Source organism: Hippopotamus amphibius, chromosome 4 (assembly GCF_030028045.1).
Source record: "Hippopotamus amphibius kiboko isolate mHipAmp2 chromosome 4, mHipAmp2.hap2, whole genome shotgun sequence".
NCBI classification, from domain to species: domain Eukaryota; kingdom Metazoa; phylum Chordata; class Mammalia; order Artiodactyla; family Hippopotamidae; genus Hippopotamus; species Hippopotamus amphibius.
The window spans coordinates 83,530,979-83,556,447 of NC_080189.1; the positions used below are offsets into that span (position 1 = coordinate 83,530,979).

The following is a 25,469-nucleotide window of genomic DNA, read 5'->3' on the forward strand; positions in this document are numbered from 1 at the left end:
ATCAAAAGAGAGGATGATGGATGATATTTACCAAATATTCTAGTTTCCCTTCTTATACTACCTCCCCCTGTAGGAGGATTATATACCTCTGGCTCTACTGAACTCACGTACCAATGTAACGTGTGTCACCTGCGTCTAGATCTTAAGAACTAGCACATTGCTCTCCTTTCTGCCACAGCGACTGGCAATGTCCAGAGAAAGAAGAACCTTTTCCAGGTGGGCAAAATACAATTTCAAAACATTGAAGGAATCTCCCTAAAGTGATACAGTCCAGAACTCTATGTCTTTACACCTGACCATTTCTCTCCCTCCTCACACACAAAGTTTCTCCTCAGGAACAAAAGTCCTTTCCACATTTTCATACAATGTGGTGATTTAATGACATAACATTTTTGAAAGCAATTGGGTTATGTAGTTTGAACTATGATACTTTTTTTTTTAATAAATTTATTTATTTATTTTATTAGTTGTGTTGGGTCTTTTTTGCTGTGCGCGGGCTTTCCTTAGTTGCTGTGAGTGGGGGCTACTCTTCGTTGTGGTGTGCGGGCTCCTCATTGCCATGGCTTCTCTTGTTGCGGAGCATGGGCTCCAGGTGCATGGGCTTCAGTAGTTGCAGCACATGGGCTCAGCAGTTGTGGCTCACGGGCTCTAAAGCGCAGGCTCAATAGTTGTGGCGCACAGGCTTAGTTGCTCCACGGCATGTAGGAATCTTCCTGGACCAGGGCTCGAACCCGTGTCCCCTGCATTGGCAGGTGGATTCTTAACCACTGCGCCACCTAGGAAGCCCCTGAACTATGATACTTTAATCATACTTCTTGATCTAGTAACCCTACTTCTGGAAATCTATAGGAACTTAACTGTAGACCTTCAAGGCAAAAACTGATCTATGTCATTAGCGGCTGGGTCAGTGATTACCTTTGAGCAAGAGAAATAGAATAGAAGAAGCAAGCTTGATCAAGTCCTCTTTCTTGGCCTGAGTAGTGCTAACATGGCTGTACTTGCTTTTTGAGAATTTATTGTAGTACCGATGATTTAAATCCACTAGACTGTACAGAAAATCCAACAAACTCACAATTCAAACTGCGGACCGTTTTAGGAAGAAAATCATCTGCAAGGTGATTAGATCATTTTCTTAGTCTCAGGAGTTCCTCCTTTCCTGAGCCCACCCCTCATGAATAAAAAAGGACAACAAAGCAAAGCACCAACCCCAGAAATCTCAGGCTATTTCCAACTAAAAACTGACATCATACAGTGCTGTACACTTGACTTGGGAAAGGAGAATCATTACATTATTTTTCAGACGTGTGTATATACAAATGCTAATTAGCTAGAATGTATAGATACTACTTGCAATTGCTTCAATGATAAAGTTACGCACTGCACAGGTTGCTCTGAGCAGCTTGACTCTAATCAGACTGATCTGTCTGGGACAGAGGGAAATTTTAAAAGGGAGGGAGAGCATCCTTTTAATGTGTAAAGAGGAAGCTACTTCTACAGTCTCTACTCTACAACAATCGGATTTCATCCTAACCATGTCATTCAGAAAGATTCAGTTCAAGGGTCAATTCCTTTAGGAAGACTTGCCTGAAATACTCTTCATGTTCCAATCCCCATGCAAGGCCAAGTGCATCTCCTTCAAGCTCCCCTAGGATTGTGGATATACCACTTATGGCACTGCTTACCACACTGTACCTTAATTATCCATTTACTAGCCTGCCCTCCTGCTAGCTGGAGTGCTCTTTGAAGGTCTTGAATTTGATTTGCACATTCCTGTGTCCCCAGGGACTACCTCAGTAAACAGCATGCAGCAGGAACAAAGCAGATATTGACTGGATGAATCCTGTCTAGCATCTAGCTGACACTAATGCAGAGTAGGCTCTTAAAAATCTCTGAATTGAGGAGACCACACTGTTTGTTTCTGAAGAAGAGCTTGGATGTTTTCCCTGATATAATACTGAAAGTATTAAATATCCAGTTCTTATACTGAGTCCTCTCTGGGGTTGGCTTGAGGAAAGCTATGTCTCTCTAAAGAGAGTGTTAAGTACTGATTATCTGTACATACAGGACCTGAATCTACAATGTAGGGTTTATTCCAACTATGGAAGACGCATAGGGAGGGAGGGAGGGAGGGAGGTGATGAGCAGTGGGGTGGAGAATTGTAAAATAAAGAAAAACATCCCCTTAACTTTTACTGGAATTTATGTAAGGACAGGAGAATCCTCTTTTGTTGTTTTGGTTTTTGAAAAAGAGATTCATATCTTAATTGTTTTATCTGGATGGATAACTATCCCCCTCTGCATTGGCCAGCTATTTCTACAATCATGCTGTGTTTAAAAACTATCCCCAAACTCAATGGCTTAAAACAATCTACATTTAATCTCAAACTCACAGGTTGCCTGCCATTCATCTGGTGTAGCCGAGGCCCAGCTGGCAACGCTGCTTTAGGAGGTAGGTAGCAGAGTCTGGCTTCAAACTGTGCTGGGTCTAGGTCTGCTCCCTGTCTGTCTCCCCCCTTGGCCCAGGGCTACCTGGGGCATGTTCTCTTCATGGCAAATGGCAAGAACACAGGAGACAAGCTCGACCGTGTGAACACACTGTAACCTCTGTACACATCACGTCTGCTCTCATCCTGTCGGGCAAGGTCTATCTCAAGGCCAAACCCAAAGGGCGTGCAGCTGAGATGTGTGCTCCATCCAAAGAGGAGAAGGTAAGTGAATATCTGCTGATGAGTATTCCAATCTACCACAGCTGCCAATGTTCTCAACTAGGAGTCAACAAACTGTAGGCCAAATATTGCAGACTACTTACTTCTGAATATGGAGTTGTGTCAGAATACACCACACCCATCCCTGTTGGTATCCATTGCTATGGACACTTTCACATGAAGAGGGCAGAGGTGAAAAGTCACAACAGAGACTATATGGTTCACAAAGCCTAAAATATCTCCTTTCCTATCTGTATTTTTCTAGAAAGGGGGACTGCTGCTTCCATCAGCTTCTCAAAGGGGAGCCAGGTAAGATTTAGTTACTGTGCTATAATTAGCAAAAAATAGGCTGATGGATGAATATTAATGTTTCTAATGCATGCTCTGATTCTGCAATTAGCAAAAACTTGTAATCCATTTTTGTTTTTCCACAGGGGGCTCTTGTGGCCCAGCACAGCTCAGGCACAAGTGGTCTTGTTGGCTTACCTGAGGGCCACTTCAGAGGTACTCATAGCCCAAACACACGGCTCTCCGCCCTATTCTCTTCCCTTAATCCCACACTACTAGAAGTGGAGAAAAATTCTACCCCATCGATACCAGTAGCTTCCTAAATGATAATACCCTTCACACATGGAAAAAAGAAAAACAAAAACCCGAGATCCTTTTGCTTCCAGACAGAACAGCTTACATCTCTGAGATGCTACTACGGCATTGGCCCCCAGGCTGGTTGCAAAGCTGAGCCAAAACTGCAGCTCCATCTGCTTCGGCACAGCATTGAGACTACCCAGATGGCAAACAGCAGCTGCTACTGTGCGGCAGCTACCCCTGCGAGCATTTTCTAGAGGTCCCACAGTCTTTCCTGGGAGAAGCGGAGAGGGCCTCTGGGCACCTACGGGGGCAGCCAAACCCAGTCTCCCAACCCAGGCACCGAGCCTTCTTCTCTGTATCATTAATACTTCCGGCCACAGCAAGACACTGAGAGTTCTCCCAGAGGGAGAATGTGAGAATAACAGACACTAAACGTATTTAATTCAGCAAGACCTTAGTCATCATCTTATCCAAAGGTCTGGGGAGCAGATTTGGCTTACAGACGTGTTTTTCTTGGTCTTGTACAATGTTTCTAAAGATTTTGAACTAACTGCTAACATTTTAAATAATGATATTTCATCTAAAATTCCAGATGTCTGGCTTCTCTGGAAAAGTTAAAAGACACAGAATGGCCAGGCCCACATTCCCTTAGCATGAGAAGAAAGCCAAGAAGCTGCTGAGCTCTTTAGATGGAGTCCACACTCTCCACTTGGCCTCAGCCTCAACCTCACCCGGAGGCATCTGAGTCTGCCACTGTGATCTAGTCCCCCTCGTCTGACAGGCAAAGAGGGTCCTGAACCTGACGATTGCGTCGCATCCCACTGCTTCAAAGCTTTCTTCATCTTTGTTACCGAAATTATTCTTGCCTATAAAGTAAGTGTTTGCTTACAGATGAAAAAACCAAAACAGTAGTAGCTGAGGCCTACATGGAGGATAAGGGTGCTCCCATCTGAGAGAGATTTCAAGATAAATCTTAGGATTAAGACTCGGGTCTTCCACATCTTTCCTCTCCATCAGATTCCTGGAAGGAAACAGGAGGGACATCAGAAGGTGGTCAGACGGCCCCTGGGGCGCAGTCATTGGATCTGTCCCCAGAGACACGAGCTGCCTCAGCTGTGCCTACTCTGCCCCGGGACTGGGTTTCTCTGGGGGCAGGAAGCACCTCGAGCGGGCTCTCCTCTTGCAGGCCCACCACATGTTATGAAACTTGGTTTATGCTGGCTTTTAAAAGCCCTGTTTAGAGCCCACAGTTTCCAAAATGAAACAGCTAGAAGTGGGGAACAGGAATCCTAAGGGAGTAACCTAACATTTATAAACGTACTTTGCCAGTATGAGAAAGAGGCATGATAACAAAAAAACACAGATGCTTTCGAAGTAAACAGGCAGAGAGAAGAGAGAGCCGTGGGAAGGAAGCTAATCCAGAGGATCAGAAAAACATAATAAGACAAGCTTCCTGTTCTAAAGGTACCAGCAGCAGATGAGGAAATTCTGCATGCCTAAGAAGACCTGGGAATCCTACATGTCAGGTTCAACCAACTATTCAAACTTTCCTAAACTAAAAACTTCTATTTAGTGTCTTCCTAAATAAGTTGCTTATATTTTTAATACATCCCAAAGTTGGTTTATAGTAAAGATGTTCTAAGTAACAAAAAAAGTATGATTCATCGTCCTGTACTTCTTCATGGTACTGATGCTGCAGGTATGTCCATTTTACCTTGGAAGGTAAACACCTGGTAGAACTCTGATCAAGGTGGCTTTAGCAAGCCTCGCAGTGGCCAAGGTTAGGGCATTGACGCCTTTGTGTAACATTCCAGCTTCCTGGGCTGGAGGACTATCATAATGAAGCCCTACAGGAAGTTTAATTAAATCAAGATCAAACAAACCTGTCTTTGGCAAATGTCCGCCACCATCTTGTTCACATTTCAAAGCAGCCCTGGCTTACTTCATGTTTTGTATACTCCAAGTTAAATGCAATGTCTAGAAAAGCATTTCTAAAATCTAGACTATTGGGTTGAACTTTAAAACACCTACACATCACGTCCAAATTACTAGTTGCAGCAATAGGAAATTACTGGATAAAGAAACCAGGAAAATAAAGTTATTTGAAATTAAGAAGTAAAACATTTTTAAAGCATCTAAATAAAATCACCCAACCAATTGTTTGGCATTACTTTAAAGAAAAAAACTCTTTCTTGAATCAAGGAATCAAAATTTCCAAGCAGATTCCTATTGATTTTCCAACTGAAAATGAGTGAAATATTTAAAAAAAGAAAAAGAAAAAAAGATCTATGTGCATGTATGAAACTCTGCGATGCTTTTTATAGATTTGCCCATATCATCAGGACTATAATGGGGACAGAATTTTGAAACAATTACAATAATACTGCCCTCTGAAAGTTAAACCATAAAATCAGCACATAACAAATCAGAGTAGATGTGCTCTGCCCTTAAAGAAGCAAAACGGCTCGTAGGCCTAGATATAAGAACAAGATGACAGGACATATGTTTGGATCTAAAAAGGTGAAGAGGGAATGTGCCCAAAAAGGGGGTGGGACAGTCCTGAAAATACAGGAAAAGGAGTGTCACAAGCAAATGGCACCTGTGCCCAGCCTTGCACTCTTCAAATGAAGACACCTTGTCTGTTGGATTTTAACTATCTCCAATCCACTGGCCAGATTATGCCTATGATTCTGACGAAGGCATCAGGGTATCATCAGTGTCTTCTGTCACTGAACAATTTAATAATTCCCGACATTCCTCCCACGACCTTTCACAATCCTGTGCTTCCTATTAAAATGTGATAGGGAAACAATAGATGGTTAGCTTGAAATAAACACTCAGTCTACATGGCAGTTATAATATCCACTGCAGATTCTGAGACGTGAGTTTACCCATGTGAGGAAAAGCCATTCTCCACTGGCCTCCGGACACAGAAGCTGACAAATCAGGTTTCTTCGTCAACAAGAAAGAGGGCTGAACCTTTAGTTCAGCTAAAGGTTTTTAATAAGTACACAAAAACTTCAAGCACTCAAGATGCATGAAGTTCTGATGATTCTTACACATATACTCTTTACAAAGCAAGCGTAGCTAATATTTGATAGTTTTAAAATTGAGAAGTGTAATACATTTTGAAATCAGGTTTAAGATTTACCAATTAGTATCCATGTATTCCTTGCCAGAAAGAACAGAAATACAAAACGCATCTTTAAAAACTAAGAAAATGCAAAAGCCTACTCAGTGATCAATTATAATCACAATGGGAAGTTTTGAAGTTTACTTTTTTTAATCTATTTAGTATTTTAAAGATACAAATATGGATACAGATTATTTGAGTACCATATGTTTTTTTAAAGATAGATAATTATTTTTTCAACCATAGACTATATGTTGTTTTGAGGATATGATATGCCATGTTCACAAAATTGATCATAAAACTAGCTACTAAAAAATATCTAATTCAGTAAGCCTTGCAATTAGGAGCTAAATACAGAACAAATAATGTATAAAATAGAAATTCATAACATAGTAGTATTTTCTAAAATAACTACTGAGATAAAAATATGTTAAAATTAAAACAATTTAGCAAATAATGACAGTGGAAAGCTGTCAAAGTTAAGCTTATTATTAAATTCACTTCCTTGAAGTGCTCTAATTACTTTTTCAGTAAAGAATAAAATTAAAGAATTAGGCATTTAAATAATAAAGTTATAAAAACTCTATCCTATCAGAAAAATATAAAAAAGAAAAAAGAAAAACAATGGGTACAATTAATAAATCCAAAAGAAGAATGATGATAATTGTTCCAATCTGAGGGGTGAAAACAATGTTATTCATTATATTAAACCCTCTACTTTGGTACATGAACGAACATTTCCACAAATTTCAAATATATAAATAACCCCCAAAGTAGTCTTTTAAAAGGGAATATAGGTAAACCTAGGTTGGGGAGGGGAGATTAAGAAAGGAATACAAATCCCATAATAGGAGAGCTTAGTTTTCAAAGTGAAAGTGATACTTTACACTAACCACATTTGAAAATCATAAAGAAAGTCAATACTCTGGAAATATATATATTACATCAAGAAGACACAAATGGCCTGAATAGAATGAACCATCCCAAAAAGAAAAGTGAAAAAGCTGACAGAGTTACCTAGCAAAGGCACTAGAGTCAGGGAGTATGAAAGGTATTTCAAAATTTGAAATAAAAGATAAACAAAATTCTATAAACTGTTCCAGAACGTTAAAAAGAAAGAAAAGCTATCTATCTTATCATTAAATAAAGCTATCATAGTCCTAATATTATCTGACCAAGAACACAGGAGAACAAAAGAACACCAGTATAAACCTACCCCACCTACTAACATACTCTTATGCTGTGTAACAGTGTAAGCCTTATATTAACATAATAACAAAATCAATAACTTCCTTACACTGAGACTGAGTCAGGCTCAGTGCTGAGAATTTAACATGCATTATGTCGTTTAAGCCTCACAATAGCTCTCACAAGTAGGACCCACATATTAGAATATATTCCTGAAACATCACAAAAATAAGTCAAAACTCATTAAAAAAAAAACTAAACCTAATCGGAAGGCAAATATTTCTGTTTACCCATTAAAATGTTTCACTGCATTTCAAAAGCATGCATGAACACAACTTAAAACTTATTTGGACCGAAAAGCTTTGAAATTATGTGTGTTTTGACTGGTTTCAAAATGGGGAGTGGGGGGAGGAAGGGGGACACTTCGTTTCCACATAGATATTCACTATCTTCCACTTTTCTTAAAAATGTGGCTCTTTCAAGTCTCTTATCCTCCAGGCTTTGAAAGAGACATAGGGAAGCACAGGTGATACTGTGAAAAACACCAGAGTAAGCAGAAGGAAGATGGGCAACTGACACTCAGTGTCAAGGAACAACTGGCAAACAGGTAAGGGATGTGTGCCCAATCTTCCAGGGCCGAATGTGTGGACACAGAGGTCACATTGTTCAGTAGAAGCCAGAAACGTGAACTATAATAGGAAATTTCCCAAATATTAAGCATTAGTTCAATTTAAAAAATAATTAAAACACTGATGGTCAAGTAAAACATCACTGATAAGCCACCATGTGGCCTCAACTTCCTTAAGCTTTTCTGCAAGAAAAAACTTGTGTAAACCTAAAAATATCCACAGATGATAAAAGATACAATCAAGATTCAGTTGCAAAAGAATAAAACAATTAACAAATCATTCAAGTACATGGAGAAAGAAATGTACACATCAAAATATACTGAAGATTTTCTTAGAAAGCTAACAAAGTAAAATCATTTGCTTACTTTGTGTAGTAGAAGAAATTGTGGTAAATAACATGATTTTAGGATGAGGAATTCTTTCTAAGACAATCTACAATGGACACCAAACTGAACACATAAAAATCAAGTTTCTCTTTTCAAAAACATTAGAAGCAAAGCAAGAGTATTGAAACACAGATAATGAAAACGTTAAATTCAACTAGAAAAATGGGTAAAGCAAGTCAAGGCTCACTAGAAAAATAAACCTATTGATAAACTAATGTAATTCTCACCCAACACCTGTAATTTTTTATGAGATCATTTGTTAAATAGTTTCCTGGAACCTTCAGATAGAGCTCAAACTCCTTAACCTTGCCTAACCTGACACGTGGCCTACTTCTGCCTACCTCTCCAGAACCACTTCACCATACCACAAATCACAAGCAGTTCCCTAAAGGAATGACATTCTCACCAACCTCAGCTTGTATTTTTCTCCCTCCCTGAGTGCTACTCTCCTTATCTCTGTGACTCTTACTCATCCTAATAACTCTTAACTCAAAGGTCACTTTTTCAGGGAAGCTTTTGCTTCCTCCCATTCTTCTGTACCTCTCTGCCCCTATCAGAGGACAGTGTACACAGACATCTACCATGCTGCCTCAAGGTTATTTTTGATCTACTTTAGATAAAAACAAAATAAAACAAAACAAAAAACATCAATCAAAACAAAACAAAAAAATAGCTTATTCAGGATGTTGTGATTCACCTATTTACCAATCCCTCCATTCTGAGCAGTTGGGAGTAGTTAGAAGTGAGGAGGTGGTGGAGTGCATTTAAAATAACATCAAAAATATAAAACACTAAGCAATATAAGTTTATATACAAGGTTCCAACACTGAAAACTACAAAATACTGCTGAGAAATCAAAGAAGATGAAAATAAACAGGGAGCTGACCATGTTTACGGATTAGAAGAATTCATATTGCTAAGATTACAATTCTCTCCAAATTGATCTATAGATTCAACTCGATCCCAATTATAATCTCATCAAGCTTTTTTTGGTAGAAACTGACAAGCTAATTCTAAAATGTATACAGAAATGCAAAGAAATGAGAATAGCCAAAGCAATCTTGAAAAAAGAACAAAACTGGAAGGCACACTACTTAAAGACTTTCTATAACACTTCAGTAATGAAGGCAGGGTGGCACTAGCACAAGGATCAACAAATAGATCGATGGAACATAAGGAAGAGTCTAGAAATAGACCCGCACTTATATGATTTTACTTTTGACAAAGATGTTAAAGCAATCCAACAGGAAAAGTAAGTATGATGCTGGGACAACCAGATATCAAAATTGAAAAAAAAAAAAAAAAAATGAACCTAAAACCCTAACTCACACCATGCAAAAAATAATTCAAGATGGATCATAGGCCTAAACAAAAAACTAAAAATATAAAGCTGTTATACGAATTTGCAGGAGAGTATTTTCAAAAACTTTTTGTAGGCAAGGATTTCTTAAGAGAAGGCACAAAAAACCATATCATAAAAAAAAAAAATTGTGTAGGCTGTCATGAGGGGTCCCATTGGCCAGACTGGGTGAACATAAAAATTTAATAATGACTGTAATGCCAGAACTTATGTTGGAAAAATTAAGAAGTTCCATGACTCTGTAGTAATATTGCAAAAAAGAGAGAGAGGGTAGAAATTCTCCTCTACAGGAAACAAATGTTAGATTAAGAAATGTAGAAAAAATAATCAAATTAGATAAACCAACAGTTTGTAATCTCCTGTTGGAGTAACTCATTCAGGCAAGGATCTTTACTGCATGCTTAAAATTATTAACACATTGTCGGGGAATAGGATATTCATAGTCTCAAAATATTATCCCTCAGATTATTTAATAATTTCACTGGGAATAACATACCTTTATAGTAGAGAGATCTGGTAGTCTCCACCTGTATCAAGTAATCAAACAGCATTACCAATACTAGAACAAGCCGACATTCTGTGCCTTTTAATGTGATACAGTCACAGTATATAATATCCATTATGATGTCCCCTTGCCAAAAATGTTGAGCCTGAATTCAGCCATAAGGAAACAATCAAACAAACACAGTAGGTGGAACATTCTACAAGACAGCTATCCTGGAATCTTCAGCGAGGTCAACGAGGTGAAAAATAAAACAAGAACAGAAGGTAAGAAAGTGGTGTGGATACTCTTCAAACTTAAAAAAAGCATAAAGAGCCACAACCATCAAATCAATGCACAAGCTTAGACTGAATCCTGAATTAAAACAAAAAAACCCAAAAGATAAAGCTACAAAAGACAACTGGAAAATTGATTCTAGTTTAGTATTCTGGTTACATAGGAGAATTCCTTTACTCTTACAAATTCTTAACCTCTGAACAATTCAGAAAAACATAAGGACATACGGTTGTTTTGGAATAGAGTTGCTCTATGTATCAATCCATCCACTATATATAAACATATATATATATGTACACACACAATATAGATAAGTATATTTAAACATAATATGTATACAGTATACATATGCATATGTTGTGTTTATATAAATATATGACTAAAGGCAAATTTTCACTGCAAAAAATCATTAAATTAACTTTACTATAAGTATGAGCTACCTTTAAGAGCAGAATAAGGAACTGGAATCATCTTAGCAAACTTCTTAAAATCATTCTATCAAAGAGAATGCACGTGGATTTTGTACACATACCTCTGTATAATAATTCCTCTGTACATGACAATTTGAGACACACTGATAGACTCAAAGAAAAACCTATATAAGATTTCTGGGCATCCAAATCATTCTGCCCCTAATAAAACTATCAGATTTCTTAAACACAAATGAAGATTGGCTGAAGACTTCTAAAGTGCTTGTGACTGCAGACAGGAGTCATTCTGTCTGGATTCTGAGCCAATACCAAATACCTAATAATTGTGTTTCTGTCGTTGCTGTTGTTGTCACAAGGCTTAAATGAAATAACAGAGTGCACATCAAGCAACTGTTCGGCGTCTAAAGTTTGCTCCAGTCTTTAGTGAAAATGTGCACAAGGTACTGCTTTACTGTAAGCTTTTAAAAGCCAAATTTATCCTTCATTTATTCCAAATATTAGTACTCATACTCTTCCCAGACACTTGGGGAGAGACAGATCTGTTACAAAGCATCATCCACCAAGGCGTGGTTGCATCACGTGCTGTTTTATTTATGCAGCTGACTTATTCCACTGGGACCTACATTTCAACTGCACTTCCTTCCTTCTCTTACTTTTCTTCCAGAATTCAGAACTTGAACTCCATAGTAATATGCCTATATATTAATTCCATGGTTTTATTCTGAATACTTATGTTCCAGGTGTCATATTTTCTAGTGCTGTCCACATTCATTTGGGAGGTAATGAAAGCTTTTATTGCATCCTGATACACCTGCTCACTCTTTGCTGTTATGTGTTCTGCCCTCCCCCATCCCCCACCCCCGACATTAAGGCTCTCTATTCAAGCTCTATGTCATTTCTTGCAGTCTCATCTCATTTAATACTTTCTGTTAATGTCAACAAATAAAAGTAATTATGTGTGCATAAAGAGAATTTAACTTTTTGACAATCTGTTTCAAGACTCATTTATTTAGAAATTAACATCAGTGATGTGGAAAAATTAAAGCAGAAAACAAGTATGTCATGGTGTTTTTGTTTTGTTTTGTTTGTTCTTTTGTTTTTTGTTTTTTTGTTTTGGTTGCTCCGTGTGGCATGCAGGATCTTAGTTCCCCGACCAGGGATTGAACCCATGCCCCCTGCACTGGGAGCATGGAGTCCTAACCACCGGACTGCCAGGGAAGTCCCTGTGACGATGTTTTTAAGTCACTTCTTTCACAGACACTAATTTATCTCCCAAGCCCAAACTTGTCTCACAGCAACTTAATTTCTAAGTGATCCATTTCCATACTAATATTAAAAATACTAGTGAACTTTTATTTGACATATAACATAGAGGCAAATATTGAGATTTAAAGATAGCAGGGTAAATACATATTGATGTTTTCATAATTTGAGGCAAATCTGAAACATTTATTAAGAAACTGAATCTGGATGTATACTATAAGATTTAAGAATCACACTTGATAATTTTTAAAAATTCAAAGTTTGCCAAGAATGTACTGCACCTACTTCATTTACTCCACAATTATGCTTTGAATTACCAAAAATATGTCAGGTCCTCCTCTGAGCACTGGGGATGCAGCAATGAATAAAGTTGAAAGAACTTTCTTCCCTCACAGAGCTTACCTTCTAGAGTACAGGGACTCTAGGATAAACAAAAGAGCACTGTAACCATAAACTGTTTGGTCAGGATGACCTCACTGAGCTCATTACAGGTGAACAAGGTGGAGCAAAGACTAGCAGGAGATAAGGGAGAAATGGTAGGTAGGTATCAGGAAGAAGAGCAGGGCAGGTTGGGAGAAGAGGACGGGCAAGTAAGGCCGGGAGGACGGGGTGGAGCTGGCCAGGTAGGAGTTTAGCCAGGTCATCAGCTTCCAGCTTTGCAGGAGCTAAGTGACTTCACAGAGCAGCAGGAGGTGATAACAGAGAAGTTAACAACTTGGGGAGATGGGGAGGTGTGCCTTGCGGGACCTCATAGGCCACAGTAAAGACTTTGAATGAGATGGGAAGACACTGGAAGCTTTTCAGCAGAAGAGTAGGCTGCTGCAGCTTAAACTCTAGGAGGCTCTCTGGCTGAGAAAAACATAGAAGCAGGGAGCCCATTTAGAAGACTATGGCAATAATTCAGGAGACAGAGGACATATTGCCTTAGTAGACAAGGGTGGTGGTAGTGGTTGGTTCCAAACACAGAGCCAGTGGAGGCAACTAGAGATTATCATACTAACTGAAGTAAGTCAGAAAGAGAAGGACAAATATCATATGATATCATTTATATGTGTAATCTAAAATATGACACAAATAAGCTTATCTATGAAACAGAAACAGACTCACAGAGAACAAACTTGTGGTTGCCAAGGGAGAGGAGGGGTGGGGCAGGGAAGGATTGAGACTTTGGGATTAGCAGATACAAACTTTTAGATACATGCATCATTATATATACATTGTTATATATACTATTATTATATAGAGAATGGATAAACAACAAGGTCTTACTGTATAGCACAGGGAACTATATTCAGTATCTTGTAATAAACCATAATGGGAAAGAACATGAAAAAGAATATATGTATGTGTAACTGAGTCACTCTGCTGTACAACAGAGATGGGCATAATATTGTAAATCAACTATACTTCAATAAAAAAAAAGAAGTAAACAAAAAGTAACCAAACACAGAGCCAAAAGCAGTAGGGCATGGACTGAGCACAGGATACAGGACAAAGGGAGGACTAAAAGAGAGCTGCCTGATTCACAGCCTTCGGAGATGGAGGGAGGGACTCGCTACTTCCTGAAAGGGAGAAGCTAGAGGAGGGGGACTCTGTGGGAGAGCATCAGTTTAGTTGGGACACATCGAGTACAAGATGCTTATTAATATCAAATTGGAAATAAAAGTAAGCAGTTGGATATGAGTCAGGAGTTCAGGGGAGAGGTCTGAGCGAGAACAAGAAATTTGGGAGTCAACAGCATTTAGATGGAAGTTATTAACAGCCATGAGATATAACAGAACTGAGAATGTTCTCCTTTCTCTCCATAAAAGAAGAGGGGGCAAAAAAACAAAGAGTGCATCTGTTTATAGAACAGAAAAGAATTATGACGTGGGCCCTATTTAAATCCTCCAGGAGTTCTCATTTTCTTAAATAAGCATTTAACACCTACAAAATGTAAAACTCCAAGCAGATATTTTAAAGGATCCAAAAGGTAATGCAGGAGTTTCCCTGCTCTCAGAAAAACTTCCAGATAGTCAAGGAGGTAGCTATATAAATACTACAGGGGAGCAAATGAAGAGAAGGGAAAGAAATCAAGTGTATACTCTTGACAATAACCACGCCTGTGGGATCCTGCTTGGTCCAGGGGAGGATGAGCAGCTGGACAGAGGAAGGCCTTTTGACAACATATATTTGTTCTTCCAAAGATCACAGGTTGGCAAAATGACAGTATGCTACACAGTGGCCAAAGTCACGTTGGGTGGTACATGTTGTTAGCTCCCCACCCTGCAGGGCTCAACAACTCGGTAGCCAGTTATGTCAGCAGCACTGGCTGAGTCACACAGCCGGAATGTTATAGCTATGTCTCATCACTTCTCAAAAGTCTCTCTCAAGATGGGCCCTGACAAACTGGAATATTATTTTATTTGTCTCTCATCTTTTTCAGAAGCTACTATCAAGTGGCCTGGAATAACTGGAACAACAAGTCACTACAGCTACCTTCCTCCAGCTTCTACCGTCTCTCTCCAACCTCTGATTCTCCTCCTAACAGATCTCTTCTGGTGCTCAAATTGATTTTGCAGCTTGTTCCCCTACTGAGCTTCAGCTCTAACTCCTATACACAAATATTTTCGCCACAGCCTACCTAGAAACTCCATTGTCTTAATCTTCCCAATCACAGAAGCTACACATAACCTCATTTACTTTCATGAGTCAGTCATTTCCACAAGCGAAAAGACCGCTGATTTTTTTGGTGGCTGACTGCTTATGATTTTCCAGAACGTTTTCTTGTTCCCAAAGAATTAAATTGTTTAGCTTTCTTTAAAAATCACAATAGATCAGTTATAAAATACCTAATGGTTATTATGGAGTTACCACTATTTTCCCTAACTTTGACCTCATTATTACTGACAACCAGTCAACCACCAGCAGACAGTCATTCAGAGGAACCATGTTGCATATATTCTCACGAATATTTAAAGCTTCGTCTTAAAGATGTGTTGCCAGCTTTGACAATAATGGAATCAACAGTCACATTACTATGTAGACAGATGAAGGTCCCTCAATTAAGAAACTTGAAATATATTCCAGTACATATAAGAACATCTTTGCACTATGTAACGCCACTTCTTCAGTAATTACTACAAGCAATTTTCAAACAAATGCTTTCAATTCTCAGGGTGGAACTGATGATTATTGATCTAGATCTGAAAATCAATAATATCTCAAGGCACTGAGCTCACTGCTCTCCTAGGAGTCATAGGAAGGTAGCTAAAGGTGTACACTTGTTTTAGTAACTGTCTTTCTTCATCTCAAAGACTAGAACTGAGAATGTGTTCATCACACTTTCTTCACAGCCCTCCTCAGACCTATCTTCTCTATGCAGAGAAGACAGAAGCTAAATTCCAAGTAGGCAGCTGATGAGTAGACAGCAATAGAGGTAAGATGCCTTTCTTTTTATTCAACAACACAAGACTCCTTCTCTGGAAGGATAAGGCTCCTGCAATTGTCACTCTATGTGTTAGAGCCATCCTCTGCTCACTGCTCCTGCAGCGGCTCTGCAGCTGATAGAAGTGACACTGGGGAAGATGCAACATCAACTACCCCGGAGTTATCCCAGGCCGACTTCCTATCTCACAAGCTAGAGCAAGTCACTAAAGAGGAAGGCCATTTACATGTTTGCCCAGAAGTATCTACCAACAGGCAGAAGTTACACATGTTATCTCCCATACTCTGATACCCGGATAAAACACTTCAAAAAATTACTAATCTCTACCGTAAGTCAAGGTTTGAGGTTCAAAGCTTGGTGCATGTGATTTATAAGGGAAGTCAATCTCAAATCTTGATAGTGAGATTTTATAAAGGATTTTACAAAAACCCTTTCCTCTTTCTTCATCAGACGTTTTGTGCAGTCACAAAGGAACACAGAGCCTTAAGAGATCAGCATCAGATAACTTTATCAACCTAGCTTGTGCTTCAGGAAACAGGATCACATAAACAAAGATCACTAATTATTGAATATAAGATTCAATACAACTATCAGCTAATATATCCAGAAAACAGAGTATGAACTACAGCCTAATAATGAGAATGGGCTGGGAGCACATGTTACAGAGGCAGAGGATATCACTAAAGTAAGACCTGTTTAAGCTCACAAGGTTCTCAATAAAGGGTTGAAACTAGCATGTCTCAAAAAACCTGCTCTCAAATTATGTGCTCTCAAATAATTTAACAAGGGATAATTACAAAATCAAAAAGAAAATTTCAAGAACAACTTAAAAATGCAACATTGATGTACAATATACACTACCTGTAAATACTTCAAAATGTTTAAGAAAAACTAATCAATAATAATCAGTAAGATCTTGTTCACAGCTTTTATTACAAAGACAATGTGTTAAATTTGATTCTGCTGCTGGCTCCATCTTCCAAACATTACATTCTTAACTGGTTACCATGTCACTCCTCCTAATATCTCTCATCAGTCTTTTCCATGGTTTTCCCAATCAGCATTTATCCACATTACTCCAATAATTCAGTCAACTTATCTCTAAAACATTCTCCATACTGGAATCATGCCAGTTTTTCTAAAATGAAAATCTGAATGAACCATTTCCTCCCTCGATTCAAAACTCCATTTCCTCACGCCCAGTGCTCTAGGTGTACTAACTTACTGTTGGTTCCCTTATACACAAATGGTTGCACTACTGGTGTCTTTGTCCTAATACTCTTTCTGCCTGGAGTGCCTTTTCCTCCAATGGCCAAACAACTAACAGCAATAAAAGCCTATTCATTGTTCAAGGAAGCTTAAGTAGCACTTCCTCAATGAAATCTTCTCTGATCCCACTGATATATTACCTTTCTTTACCAGCACTTCTAATCTTTCATATATATTTCACGTATTGTTTACATGTCTTATTCTCAGCACTATACCAAAAGCTCCTGGAAGACACTTCTGTGCCCTTAGCACCTAGGGAAATGCCTGGCCATGTTTTAGGCATTCGATTTGTTTGTTAAATTCATGAATTACAAATATCACTGTATAAAAGTATGGAATCTGGGTGCTTGCTACCTAACAGACAAGTTTACACAGAAGTCTGGAGCTCTAATATATTATATTAAATAAACCAAGAATATTTCATCTCTGATTACTAGCATTGACAACATAATTAATAAAAATGCTCCAACCTCCCCAAATTAATTTTGTCATCACGTTTTCCTACATATTTTGAATTTTATTTAGTGAAGTCACTCTAACAACACACTATATAAACTGATACAAATACATGGAAAAAAAAGGAAGAAATCACTGTGAGTGGGAACCTACCAGACCCCAATGAATAAACTGAAATATATTAAGTATCTACACTATGTAAAACACTATGCCAGATGCCACAGGGAAAAAGTGAGATGGGAAAGGCTGTTCTCTATCCTCAAGTAAAATAGTTTTATAAAGGGAGTAAAGTGGTTACACAAATAATTAGAAATTAAAGCCTAAGACAGTTAAAACTCTAAAGGACCAAACTTCAGATTCTTGCGGTTAGAAAAGGCTTGATGAAAAAGTTGGCCTAAGAGAAGATGTATGGCTTCGAGAGAAATGAAAAGGTGACATACAGCAAGGAAAAGGCAGACTAAATTCAAAACATGGAGGAGCAGGACCACCCAATCAGGGAGGGGCCCATGTGAGGGAGTCTCAGGTGGTGCAGGGGACTGAAGGGTGGGACAGATCCGGAGGCCATGAAAAGTCAGCGTGAAAACAGGAGGTCGCTTTTCACACCAGAGCAGGGGCTTGATGGCACACAGGCTCAAGGAAAATGCTGCAAAGGCCAGCAGAATTCCATCTGTTGCTAAAGCAGGCAGAGAGCCTGGTCTTTACCTAGAGAGTTAAACCGGAATCAGCTGGTTACCGGCTGTCAAAAAAGTGAGGTATGGGTGTGGTTCACTTCTCCAGGATTCAGCCATTGAATTCCAGAATTTATGTTTCTCTCAGTGTCATGTAAGATATGGATTTTCACACCTGGACAAGCAGAGGTCATAAAAGAAATAGTTATGAGTGCTGCTGCTAAAGGACATAAAAGTACAGAACTTTCAAACTGAGTCTGAGCAGCAGAGCATTAAAATTTCAAAGTGTTATGGATGGCCAGCCTACTTCTTGCACTCTTTTAGCTTATAAGAAAGCAAGGCAACTTTTCTAGCTAGAAGCTCCACCCACCCATCCTTATTTCCAGAGCCTTCCAAGAAGCGAAACTTTTGCTGTCCACAGAGAATCTATCTACCTTCTTGTCCCTTATCAAATGAATATACAATTCTCTATAAGGTTACACTGCTGCAAAGTCTCCACAAAAAAGACCACAAACTGATGGCCCGGGACCAAATCTCGTCCATATATGGGTGATTCTGTTTGTCTACTGGCTTTCACGATGTTTTGTAAACGTTAATTAACTGCCAATGTTAAAAGAGAAGAACTTTTCACACAAATAAAATCCAGATTTCTAGCTTCTCTTGAAAAACAGGCATCTGTATGTGCATGGCTGATTCATTTTGTTGTGCAGTGGAGGCAAACACAACATTGTAAAGCAACCATTCTCCAATAGAGATAAATAAACAAATTAAAAAATTTTAAATTAAAAAAATAAAGAAAAACAGGCCATTCCGGCAAGGCTCCCCAGTTCACTCCAGCCACCTCACTTACAGCCCTGCTTGGTCCTGCTGGCATTTGTTTTGTCCCCCAGGCTACACGGGTCTTTGGATTCCTAACAGTTGGCTTCCAGCCCGTTGGCTGTGTTGAACCAGGGTTCACAAAGAGCACTGCCTGGTTTTCACATCCAGTGTGACTGCTGACTGGTTGTGCAACCCTGGACACATTACTTAACCCCTCTATGCCTCAGCTTCTCCTTCCATAAAATGAGGACAACACTACGACCCACCTCAGAAAGCTGCTGAGAGGAATAAGTTAGTTTATATAAAGCAGTGGTTCTCAAGGTGTCTGGGCTATGGAGGGAAGGACTCTGCTCACCAACCACCTCAGGACAGTTGTCATTGTCTGGAGACAGTTCTGGTTGTCAACTAGAGGAGGGGCCACTGGTATCCAGAGGGTAGAGCCCAGGGATGCTGCTAAACCCCTTACGACACACAGGACACCTCCCACCACAAAAAATTACCCAACCTAAAATGTCAACAGTGCTGAGGATGAGAAACCATGGCATAAAGCGTTTAAAACAGCACCTGACAGGGACTTCCCTGGAGGCACAGTGGTTAAGAATCCACCTGCCAATGCAGGGGACACAGGTTCAATCTCTGGTCTGGGAAGATTCCACATGCCGTGAAGCAACTATGCCCATGCGCCACAACTACTGAGCCTGTGCTCTAGAGCCCGTGAGCCACAGCTACTGGGCCCATGTGCTACAGCTACTGAAACCTGCACACCTAGAGCCCTTGCATTGCAACAAGAGAAGCCACCGCAATGAGAAGCCCATGCACCTCAACGAAGAGTAGCCTCCGCCCTCCGCAACTAGAGAAAGCCTGCCTGCAGCAATGAAGACCCAACGCAGTCAATAAATAAATAAATAAATAAACAAGCACCTGACACAGAGGAAGCACTCTCTAAGTGCCAGTTATTACCAATAATAACAGAAGCAAGTCCTGGCTGGTGCTCCCACCTCAGCTGGAGAAAATTCTAATTTTTCAAGAGTTCCTTGTGTTACCTTGGAAGAATTCAACATACCATACAAATAGGAAAATGCACTGGATATTCCCTGGTTCCACATGATTAATTCAGCAAGTGATTAATTCATTAAAGAAAGAATTATGAGAATGAATTTTCCTGAAACAAAAAGCAAACAAGAACATGCTCCAGTGAGCAACAATGCATAGTGTCTGAAAAGTAAAATATGGGGACATGGAAACCTGTGATTACCACAACTTAGAAGGCACCAGACTCAATTTCTCCAAGCTCCAAGTTTAACACACAGGATGCCCACTAGTCCCAAGATATTTTTTGGAAACCTGTGATGAGAGGGGAAGTAGAAGTGGGAAGTATTCATACTAAAGAGCCTACCAAACCTGATACCAGCCAAAGCTTGCCCAGGAAGATCCCACGGGCTTAAACAGCTCAGTGGTTAAGAATCTGCCTGCCAATGCAGGGGACACAGGTTGACTTGGTGAGAGGTCATGATTTCACCTTGAGTCACAATAAGAGGTGTCTTTCAGATCCAGGGCAACTCACTAGCAAAGCAAGTGTAACAATCCAGAAAGGCCTGAGCTATAGTAACACACTTAAGAGGCCACCAGGAGTTCTGCTGCAGAACATCGGAACAAGCGCCGGCCCGCACAAGCCCCTGCTGCCGTGAACCAGGAGTGCTGACCAGGCTCCTTAGCCCAGCACTACAGGAGCCCCTGGCTAGTCCTGTGGGCTTCAGTTTTTTCTCATCTTCACTATTAAAAACCAGAATTATTGTTATTTTCTTCCAAAGCTATAAATGCAGAGAACACTGTGCCTTCAATATTTACAGCCCAAAGATGTGAGTCCCTCTCAAGAGACCCCTTGGTAGCTGTAGCAGTCAGACCCTTAACTGAAACAGGAAAGAGGTTCTATTGAATCAAAGCCAAGAAAAGCATAACAATGCTTCTTGCAAAGATGAGGTAATAAAAGCTCTAAAAATCTAAGGGGGTAAACAAAACTAAAGCGCTCTATAATCTACAAAATCTTTGCATGTCTAACACGAACTGTTATGCTTCTTTTAAGCTCAAGCCAACATATATTTGAACACCCAGATACAATATTGTGCATTGCCAAAGATATCAAGATTGGCAAACTGTGTCACAGAGAAAGATCACCAAAAGTACTGTGAAAGACTAGGCTTCCATTAAAGAGATACAGGAACTATCTCACTGAGAAAGGAGCACAGATGGACAGAGAGGCACAGGTAGAACTCTGTCTGGATTTTTCCATCTAGAAGGCATTGCAGGCTGTAGGCAGAGCACAAGCAATGGCACTAAAGCCGGAAAGGCCAGGAGTCCAGTTTGGGGCACTGGGTTCATGGTGGAAGGACAGCACTATACTCTGAGGCCAAATCATGACAGCCTGGACCTTCAGAAGGTGGAGGTCAGTTGCAAGAACAATCTTAAAGGACAGAGATACTTGGTCAAAACACCCAATAGATGGCCTAAAGAGCAAAAGCTCTCTCTTTAATTAAATATCTTCCACATTTAAGAAAGAAGGTGCTACTAATTCCAATAACATTACTCTGATTTAATAGAAAAGACAATCTCCATTAAGTTACAGGAGAGGCAAAAAAGCCACCAGAAAGTAAATTTAGCTATCTGTTAATTTGCTATTTGTCATCAACCATATGCCAATCATAATTCATAAAATAAGCAAATCTTAGAAATAAAAAATGGGTATTTTTAAATTGTTGAAACAAAGTAACGCATTTTTCCACCATATAATTTATAAACTAATTTTTACTCATTTTTAAAAATGATAATACATTACGCTAAGAAAGAGAAGTTGTATTCTTGAGCTGACCGCACAGCTTCCTCAATTATCGGAAGAAATTCTACTTGCCAACAGAAACTATGAGGCAGCAAACGCTCGGCAATATTCCCATACTTGTGAGCAAACGGCTAAAGGTGGGAAAACAACAAATTTAAAGCTCCCTTAAAAGATCTGTGAAGTTAAAACTGAAATTTTAAAGTCATTCTGAAATCTTCTCCTACTAAGAAAACCAAGATTCATCCAGAAAGTTTATACCTGCTCACTGCTGAAAAAGAGAAGTAAAATAAAACAAGGGTTTATTTTAGCCCAAGAAGCAACACTATTCCATCTTTTAAAAACTGCCTTGTATGAGCTTATGGGCAGTAAATTCATGATGTTGAAATATCATATTTTTGTATATACAGAACTCCTTGTGATGGAACTTTCATGCAGTAACTACAGCAGGAAAAAAAAAAAAAAAAACACTAGACTGAGAATAGCAGGGTGAGAATTTGGTGCTAGTTCTGTCTTGAAAAGCATTGAGCATCAATGGGCCTCCACAGTCTTACCTTTAAACTAAGAGGATTGAATCATGATCTCTAAAATGCTATTTCATAAAATATTAATTTACAATAATAGAGATTTGTAGTTGTTATATACTCAGGGAAGCGGTCAAGTGGAGCAGCATGGATTAGAGTTTGTGGGCGGCTAACTGGAGTGTTCAAACCTGGGTTCGTTCAGTACCAGTTGGGTGGCCTTAAGCACAAGTTTCCTCTTCCACCAAGAAGGGATAACATTTACCTTTGCAATAGATTAGAAGGACCAAAATGTATATAATGCACCTGGTACACTGTAGGCACCAAATAAAGGCAGACATTAAGTCTCTGGTCAGTACTAAAAGTTCTAATAGAAAACAGTAATCCACTTGACAATGCAGTTTCCTAGAACTCAGTGTGGGGAAGAGCAGGCACTGGGTGCCTGCACATGAATACTGGGAGTGGAAGATAAGCAGAGGCTCAGAGTCCCGCACGTAGTAACAATGAACAGGAAAGAAACAGCGTGGGACAGAGTGCTTGAGGGAAGAGACATTTCTCCATTAAGAAAGAGGACCACTGGTGAAAAAAAATATAATGATTTACTACAATGATTTCATAACCAGTATAAAGCAGAGAGCTCGTTAGCATCTATGAATGTCACTAGAAAAAAAAATTGGAGAGCTTTGACAATATATAAATCCTATTTCCTTTGTCTTTGTCTGCCTGCAATTCTTACATGGGGTTCACATGATCTCAATCCTGCCTAACTCTCAAGTGTCATCTCCACCCCATTTCCCCACCTCACTCTCCCCTAGGTTCACCCCGCTCCAACCACAGAGCTTCTCTTCTATCCCTGGAACATACCAAGCTCCTTCTTCCTTTAGCTCCTTTGCACTGTTACGTCTGCCTGGAAACTTCCAGCAGACAGTCCCATGGCTGACTCATTCTAAACATTCAGGTCTCCTCCAAACTTCCTCAAGGAAATCTCCCCTGACCACCCATATCTAAATTTCCCCCCACATTGAAATCACACTCCAGCCCCTTCTCCTGTAATATTTTTTCTAGTATTTATCATTATCTAAAATTGTCATCTTTGTTTATATATTTATAGTATCTCCACCAAAATGGAAGCTGTTGAGAGCAAGACCCTTATGTAAATACTTCTGCATTCAATCCCCAACATGTAAAACAAAGCATGGCACAGACTAGGGACTCATCAGATAAATCTGTCCAAAGAATAAAGTGAAATAATAACCATCCTTCTGTGAACGTAAGTAAGGAAAAGTCCCCTGAAGCGGCTTTAATTTCATGTCTTTAATGCAGTTTTATGCAATAATGCAATCTTAAAAAGTCAATGTCTGAGACAGCAAGATTTAAAGAGAATAAATTCCTCATGACAATACAAAATATTATATACGGATACATATATCCTGCAGTACACATTTTCACTTTATGAGCATGAATTATGCCCCATCTTATTAGAACCCATAAATAAAGCAACGTATCCTAAGTTGTTTTGTTTTGTGAGGGTGTATGGGTAGACCGTGTATACATATACAGGGGAATTACCTTTCAGGCCCCTTCTCAACAAAGAATTCTGAGAAACAAACTGAACTAATTCCAGTATTAGTATTGAGAGGTTCGACCCGTTACTTTGTTACCTTGCTAAACTTATCCAAACTATTACTGAGTTAAGTGATGAATTCAGTGATTCCATCTGTGAAATAGAAGACAAACGACATGGTGAACAATTGGCACATTAAGAGAATGATAAAAGTTGCACAATGTTAACTCATGTTTGAACTAAAAGAAAGAGAGAGAAATCCCTTTCTAATCCTGAACCAAAAATAAGCATGCCACGGAGATTTCAAAATATGGCCAGATACCCATGAATGGGCAAAGCAGTGGAATGAAACCAGAGCCAGAACATTCGTCCCTTGAGCTTGAATTTTTAAATTTTGTTTCGAACACAGCTTTTCTTGATGAATAAAAGAAGTCAGTAACCGAACTTGTCTGTATAATCCAAGCATCACCCCAGTCACCACTCTTGGTCATTCTGGAGGGCCCAAGGGGCCAGAACCAGGCTGGACCCCACCGAGGGCTCCAAGGGGTCCCCAGGATGAAGGAATGGAGACCTCGCTACCTGCATCCACCCCCTGAATCCCAGCCCAAACCGTGGATGAAAAAGGGCTCCGCAATCTGCAACTTCACTTTTGCACCCTTTATAAACAGAGCCTGCCCAGCCCCTCCTCCTCCCCAGAGGACGGCGAGGGCTCAACAAACAGAACCGGACCTCGGCTCTGGCCTCCGAGCGGGTCTCTAGTGGGCCCCGGGCAAATCATCTGATACCGGATGACTCAGTTTTCCAATCTGTCAAATAGGCGGACGAGAAACCCAGCCTACCTCATCGGGTGGTTCTGGGCCGGCCGCCCTAGGCTGGCCCGGCGACAGCGGCTCTGTGGCTGCACTCCTCGCGGGCGGAGGGGCGGGGTTCGGCGGGGCGGGACCGGGAATCGAGCCCTGCGACGGTCTCGCAGCCCACCGCCCGAGGACAGCCGCCCCCGGACCTCTTCGAGTACCCGGCCCGTGACGTCAGCACGCTGACGTCGACGCACAAAGGCCGCATCTCGCCCGAGGGACCAAAGACCGGGCTGGGGCCTGAGTGCCCCTGTAGCAGAGCAGCGATTGGTGGTTGACTCTGTCAATCATCTACTGCCCAGTAAGCGTCGCGGGAAGGCGGGACAGGGCGGGCCGGTCTGCCCTGAGGAGACAGTGGGAAGCTGGAAAGCCGGCTGGTTGGATTTGCCCGAAGCCGGTACCGCACCGTTTTGTGAAGCGTCGCTTCCCCCTCCTCTTCGATTCTTCCGCCTTCCTCCAGACTCCTGCTGGGAATTTAGGCTCCAGCTCTGGAAAATAATCATGGGACTGGATTTCAGGTCCCCTGGCCTCCCCAGGAGAGAAAAAGTAGGACATTCCACTTCTCTGTTCAAGAGTCACCTCAGCTTTGAATTCTCCTCAG

The 25,469-nt window shown here is 40.1% G+C and overlaps 1 protein-coding gene across 2 annotated transcripts in view; it reads right to left on the reverse strand.

Annotated features, from left to right (window-relative positions):
- STARD3NL (STARD3 N-terminal like) overlaps nucleotides 1-25,032 on the reverse strand; it is a 48,310-nt gene extending 23,278 nt beyond the window's left edge. For both annotated transcript variants that reach the window (XM_057733857.1, XM_057733856.1), the window contains exon 1: nucleotides 24,854-25,032. The gene's annotated coding sequence lies outside the window, so the exon portion shown is untranslated. The remainder of the gene's footprint in view (nucleotides 1-24,853) is intronic.
- Between the last annotated feature and the right edge of the window lie 437 nt (nucleotides 25,033-25,469).